The sequence below is a fragment of the Convolutriloba macropyga genome, chromosome 12, assembly GCF_964194025.1.
Source record: "Convolutriloba macropyga chromosome 12, txConMacr16.3, whole genome shotgun sequence".
NCBI lineage: Eukaryota > Metazoa > Xenacoelomorpha > Acoela > Convolutidae > Convolutriloba > Convolutriloba macropyga.
Window position 1 is genome coordinate 51,638,260 of NC_134479.1, and position 6,717 is coordinate 51,644,976.

At 34.1% G+C, this 6,717-nt stretch overlaps 1 protein-coding gene across 1 annotated transcript in view; it reads right to left on the minus strand.

Moving 5' to 3' along the window:
- Window positions 1-5,609, minus strand: part of LOC142350722 (coagulation factor XII-like) — a 91,716-nt gene extending 86,107 nt beyond the window's left edge. Inside the window, exon 1 of the mRNA XM_075402665.1 lies at window positions 5,602-5,609. The gene's annotated coding sequence lies outside the window, so the exon portion shown is untranslated. The remainder of the gene's footprint in view (window positions 1-5,601) is intronic.
- Window positions 5,610-6,717: the final 1,108 nt, after the last annotated feature.

The window sequence follows — 6,717 nt, forward strand, 5'->3', positions numbered from 1 at the left end:
ATAGGCTTCTGGTTTGTTTTGTTCATAGCCATAATTGAACTGATTCCGATGTTCTCGAGCTCTCTGTTTATTTTTTACGTACAGTTGGAAGTGATAGAAATTATCTATCACGGGCAGGAAAGCCCTAAACCTGTCTAGTTCGTCGGGATAAAGAGTAATGGATGCAAAATAACGTTTTGCTGCTGCGCTATAAAGCGAGTTGTAACGCGGTTGTTGTGCTGTGTTTGGTTTATTGTTGAGATAGTTCGCTCGGTTCTGTTGATCACTTGAAAAATTATTCTGTATTGGTGGAGAGGGATCCTGAACTCTGTTGAATATTACAATCGGCTGATCGTCAAGTGGAGTCAAGCAAGTGAATATCTTCAAGTTGTCTGACAGATAAGTTGTTAAAGTTGCCGTGTCTTCTCTGTGCATCACTTTGTGCCCACTGTGAAAATATTCTTGCTTTACGTTCCGCGCAGTGATTTGATGATTGATCGTTTGCTGAAAGAAAGTTTGAATGAAGATAACAGTAGGGAACTTGTTCTTCTGATACTATCTCTGAGATTCGGGGACAATTTAGATCCTCCAGATTATAAACAGTTTTTTGTAAAAGCTTACTGAGGAGCTCACACTTTTCAATGCCTTTGGCAAAAAAGTTTATCCGTGTGAATCGGAAACTGAAACTCAGACTGATTGTTTTCAAATCACAGTAAGGTATATCACCTTCGTCCCAATCAAGACCGTGTAGGTTATTGGTCAGTCAAATAACAGTTCGTCTATCGTGTGCGGGTAAATCAGCGAATTTAAGCTGCGGTTTGAAAATTATTGTATCGTTGTAACTCGAACACAAACTGAGTTCTTTTATAATGAATCCAAGTGACTCGAGTTTGAAACCTTCGAGATCGAGGACAATTATATTTGTAGTTTTCCTGCCAAAATTTTCTAGCATTCTAATTCACGAAACAATTGTGAATGAAAAATGTTCACTGATAGAATGAATAATATTCCTGTCAGGTGTCCAAAAAGACAATTGTTTACTGGTGAGTAACGGAAAGCGTAAACATATCCAGGGCCTTTTTTTCGGCAATCTTTTATAAATCCAGCGGCGTCATGCAATGCAGCATGAAGTCGTAGCACTTTGCTCCGTTTCAATAAAGGATCTAGTCTTGAATTATCAATTCCAATGAAACCACCATAGGGTCTAATTTTAAGTGCTATTTCTCCGTCAACTTCTGGATCTAACAAAGAACAAGCAGCTACGAAATATAATTGTCGATAAGATATGTGTGTATAATTTATGTCACCTCTCAGTGATAAAACTTTCTCATGAATGAGCTTGATGTCTTTTGTTCCTATTGTGTTCATTATTTACTGTTTACTGAACGTGAGCGTTTAGAGTTTTTGTTTATAAATCTTTCAATTATGATTGGTTGTCAAACTGAATCATAAATCAAGCACTCCTATTGGTCAATTTATTTTGGAAAGTGTTGTGACCTTGAACATGTTTGGACATGATCCGATGACTCTCCAATTAATATATCATTAATGATTTTATACATCTACTAACAGGTTAGTTGTTTTACTGTTGTTTTCACCAATTTATGTTTTCATTTATGGACATAAGTGATTATGACCAAATTGTGTACATACTTAGGTGAAAACAGGTTTCTCTTGTACAACTCTGGTTTTTTTTATCATTGTGTATGTATGTATATGTATGTATGTATGGATGTATGGATGTATGTATGTATGTATGTATGTATGTATGTATGTATGTATGTATGTATGTATGTATGTATGTATGTATGTATGTATGTATGTATGTATGTATGTATGTATTTATGTATGTATGTATGTATGTATGTATGTATGTATGCGATTTGCAACACGAAATCTTAAAATTAAGAATTTCGTGTTTTCAACACGGAAATATTAAGATTTCCTCGATTTTCATCACGGAAATCTTTTGAACTCCGCTATTTTCAATACGGAAATCTTAAATTTCACACTGATTAAACCCGAAAAAACGCAAAAAAAAAATTTCAAACCCATTTTTCAAAAATTATTACAAGTTCGGAGCCTCCTATAGGGTAAAAACTTCAATTTTTGAAAAAAAATTTTCCGACAACTTTTTTTACTCAAAAAACATGTTTCACACAATTTCACATTGATTAAAGCCGGAAAAACGCAAAAAATTTTTTCAACCCCATTTTTCAAGAATTTTTACAAGTTCTGACCCCTCTATAGGGTAAAAATTTCATTTTTTGAAAAAATTTTTTCCGACAACTTTTTTACTCAAAAAACATGTTTCACACAATTTCACATTGATTAAAGCCGGAAAAACGCAAAAAATTTTTTCAACCACATTTTTCAAAAATTTTTACAAGTTCTGACCCCTCTATAGGGTAAAAATTTCATTTTTTGAATAAATTTTTTCCGACAACTTTTTTTACTCAAAAAACATGTTTCACACAATTTCACATTGATTAAAGCCGGAAAAACGCAAAAAATTTTTCAACCCCATTTTTCAAAAATTTTTACAAGTTCTGATCCCTCTATAGGGTAAAAATTTCATTTTTTGAAAAAAATTTTTCCGACAACTTTTTTTACTCAAAAAATATATTTCACACAATTTCACATTGATTAAACCCGAAAAAACACCAAAAAAAAATTTTCAACCCCATTTTTCAAAAATTTTTACAAGTTCTGACCCCCCTATAGGGTAAAAATTTCATTTTTTGAAAAAAATTTTTCCGACAACTTTTTTTACTCAAAAAACATGTTTCACACAATTTCACATTGATTAAAGCCGGAAAAACGCGAAAAATTTTTTCAACCCCAATTTTCAAAAATTTTTACAAGTTCTGACCCCTCTATAGGGTAAAAATTTCATTTTTTTGAAAAAAATTTTTCCGACAACTTTTTTTACTCAAAAAATATATTTCACACAATTTCACATTGATTAAACCCGAAAAAACACCAAAAAAAAATTTTCAACCCCATTTTTCAAAAATTTTTACAAGTTCTGACCCCCCTATAGGGTAAAAATTTCATTTTTTGAAAAAATTTTTTCCGACAACTTTTTTTACTCAAAAAACATGTTTCACACAATTTCACATTGATTAAAGCCGGAAAAACGCGAAAAATTTTTTCAACCCCAATTTTCAAAAAATTTTTTGCAAGTGTCGACGCCCATTAGCGGTAAATTCTCAAATATGAAAAACTGCATCTGAATACTTTTATCATACAATAAACATGTAATCGCAATGCTAGCAATAGCAGTGCTTAAAATATATCACTGTTCTAAACAAACAAACAGACCTCGCAGCAAACAATTAGTGATAACAAAAACTGGGTCAAGCTTGTAAACAAATTGAACAAAGTTAAAATCAGCCGAAAGTTAAAAGAGAAGAAAATTTTGAAAAAAAAATCGAGGGCTGACCAGGGGTACAACGGGGGGGGGACGGACAATTACTGTAGCGTGGCAATCTACAACGGGGTGAGACATTTTGAGGTGGCCATCTACAACGGGGTGGGACAATTTGAAATCAAATTGTCCCACCCCGTTGTAGATGGCCACCTCAAAATGTCTCACCCCGTTGTAGATTGCCACGCTGCAGTAATTGTCCGTCCCCCCCCGTTGAGGTTCTAGTCACTTTTTTATACTACTGGGGTCTTTGTTAGAAGGAGGCTTGGAAAAACTATTCAAAGAGAAACATTGTCTTCCGCTCTACAGTTTACGGTTTGGTAAAATGAATTTTTATGTGCGAACATATTTGCTCAATAATAATTATTGCTTCTAAAACTCCCCAAAATATTATTCCAATATCAGAAAGTAGAACGGATGGTTACCTCGTGGGAGTCTGTCCGATTCTGGCAGAAAACTAGTAAAATTTCAAGATCCCGCCAAAAAATTATGATCCATCTTCAACCCATCATCCACCCAACTTCAACCCATTTTCAACCAAAGAAAAAGAAATTCAGGAAAAAATTTAAAACTCAGCAAATCATGATAATAAAGTCATGAAAAAAATCAGAAAAAAATTCCAGATGGAAATTTTTTTTTCTGATGCTTTTCATTCTCTTTTGTGTTGCTAAAAACATGTGAGCTTTCGACGTTTTGAATTTTTTCCGAGCTCACAAGAGCCCTAGGTCGGTTTATGCTTGCTTTTTTGCTGTATGAATTGCTTGAAAAAATTTGTTACCCTTGAAAAAATCTGCCAGAAATTGGGTGTTTGGTTTGAACCTGACGGAACAAGGCTGTCTTGTAGGAACCTGGCAGAAAAACAGCTGTCAATTAGGAATCGGGACAAAAACGCTTGTCTTGAGGAGCAAAATGGCTATCTTGTAGGAATCTGACAGAAAAAAGGTTATTTTTTAGCAATCTGGCCCAACAACATATTCTCCTGCAGGAATGTGGCAGAAAAATGGCTACATTGAGTGAATTTGGCTGAAAAATGTTTATTTTGTAAGAATCTGGCAGAAAAATGGCAATCTTGTAAGAATCTGTCAGAATTTGGGTATCTTGTAAGAATCTGGCATATATATGATTATCTAGCAGGAATCTGTCATAAAAATGGTTATCTTGTAGAAGTCTGGCGAAAATGGATTTCTTGAAAGAATGTGGCAGAATAATGGCTAGCTTGTAGGAATCTGGCGGAAAAATAGTTATCTAATAGAAATGTGGCGGAAAATAGTCATCTTGGAGGAATCTGACAGAAAAGTGTTAATCTTGTAGGAATCTGGCACAAAATGATTATCTTTTAAGAATCTGCCAGAAAAAAACATCTTGTAAGAATTGTCAGAATTTGGGTATTTTCTAAGAATCTGGCGTAAATATGATTATCTAGCGGGAATCTGGCATAAAAAGCTTATCTTGTGGAAATCTGGCGAAAAATGGATGTCTTGAAGGAATGTGGCAGAATAATTGCTAGCTTGTAGGAATCTGGCGGAAAAATGGTTATCTTGCGAGATTCTGACAAAAAAGTGTTTATCTTGCAGGAATCTGGCAGATAAATGGTTATCTTGTAAAAATCTGGCAGAAAATGGTCATCTTGTAGAATTCTGGTAGAAAAGTGGTTATCTTCTAGAATTCTGACATAAAAAATTTTATCTAGTAGGAATTTGGTAGAAAAATGGTCATCTTGTGGAAATCTGGTACAAAAATGGTTCTTATCATTTTCCTGCCAGATTTCAACAAGATAAGCAGTTTTCAGCCAGATATTTTAGGAATCTGTCAGAAAAATGTTTATCTTTAAGGGAATTTAGAGGAAAACAGATATCTTATAGGAATCTATCATTTTTACCGGAACATGCATCGTCATGTAGGAATCTGTTAGAATCTGCCTGATTACTACAGAATAATTATCCATTATCGAATAGGAATAACGGTCAGCGTTTTGATTTTTTTGTTGAGGTGAAACAATCAGAGCTATTGTTTATACGGATTATTATATAACCCCTTAAAATTTGAACTATTTTTTTCTTTGCTTCGAAACTTAAAAGTTTTGAAAGAAATTTAAGCGTGATCTCAAGATCATATTCTATTTAAACCAAATTGAGAATCCATCCAATGAGTGACCAAAAATCAAGGGTCTGTACATAAGTCAAACTCTCAACTAGTGAGTGAAATCTGAAATTTTAAAGGATAAAAACTGTAAAAACTGGTTCATGTTTTTATGCAGACCCGTTTTGAGATAAATCTGTACTCAAATATTGATCCTGCATTGCATTTTGCACTCTAATTCAGTACACACTTGATTGCACATTCCAGAAATTGTATAAATCATAAGTTATAGTTTTTCTTTTGTTCGGTGGTTGAGCTCTTGCTTATTGCCGATTCTAATAAGAATGATCAGCTCTGTTCTGTTTTGGCCAATCTTCTTGGTATCTAATTTTTCACGCCCACCAGACCATCATGCTAGTTTTATACATATTCACATGCTATATGACAATATATCAATTGTAATTCGGGGCCTGAAAACATTGTGGGGGAACAAAATAGATTCTAATGAACGCGTAGCTTTTTGATTGACCCATATTAAACTTGAAGTCAAATAAATTAATAGCAGAACTAATGGAAAATTTTATTTCTGCTGGGATTTTTTTGGTTTTGCTGACACCCCACTCGGTTAAGTTAGATTAAGTTGACAGTGAAATTAATATGAATGAGTGATGAGTGCGCTGTTGCTGACCGCGGAAGCAAAAACATCATAGTAAAAAAGGAAAAATTATCGGTACCAAAGCGATATTAATAGGTGTATGGAAAAATAAATGCAAAACAGATCACCTCAATTTATCAGCAAAATTCAAAAAATAACCACCGTAAGTTATGTCAACGGACATAAAAGAAAAACATTCTTGTGTTGTTTCAATTTTTTCTAAAAAGTTCAAAATTTAAAATCATAGAACCAGCTCTAAATTAGAAACCAATCAGTAAAGTGGCTTTGCGAATGCTGACAATTTTTTGTTTCTATGCAACTGTTAGGTTTGACAGATCTGACAGCCTTTCATTTTTCTACCAATACAGACAGTTGCTATATAGTTTCCCCACAATTAGAAAAAGACCAACATTGCACAGCAAAGCCGATTTGGCCCAGCAGAGGCACAGCAAAGCGATTTGGCCCAGCAGTACCTCTGAAATTTATCGCCGTCTTTTACCTGGGCACTGTGCACTAAACCCAATCACTGCAAAGCCTTTTTAAAATCTCGTCGCCAGAAGTTTTTGCCATGGAA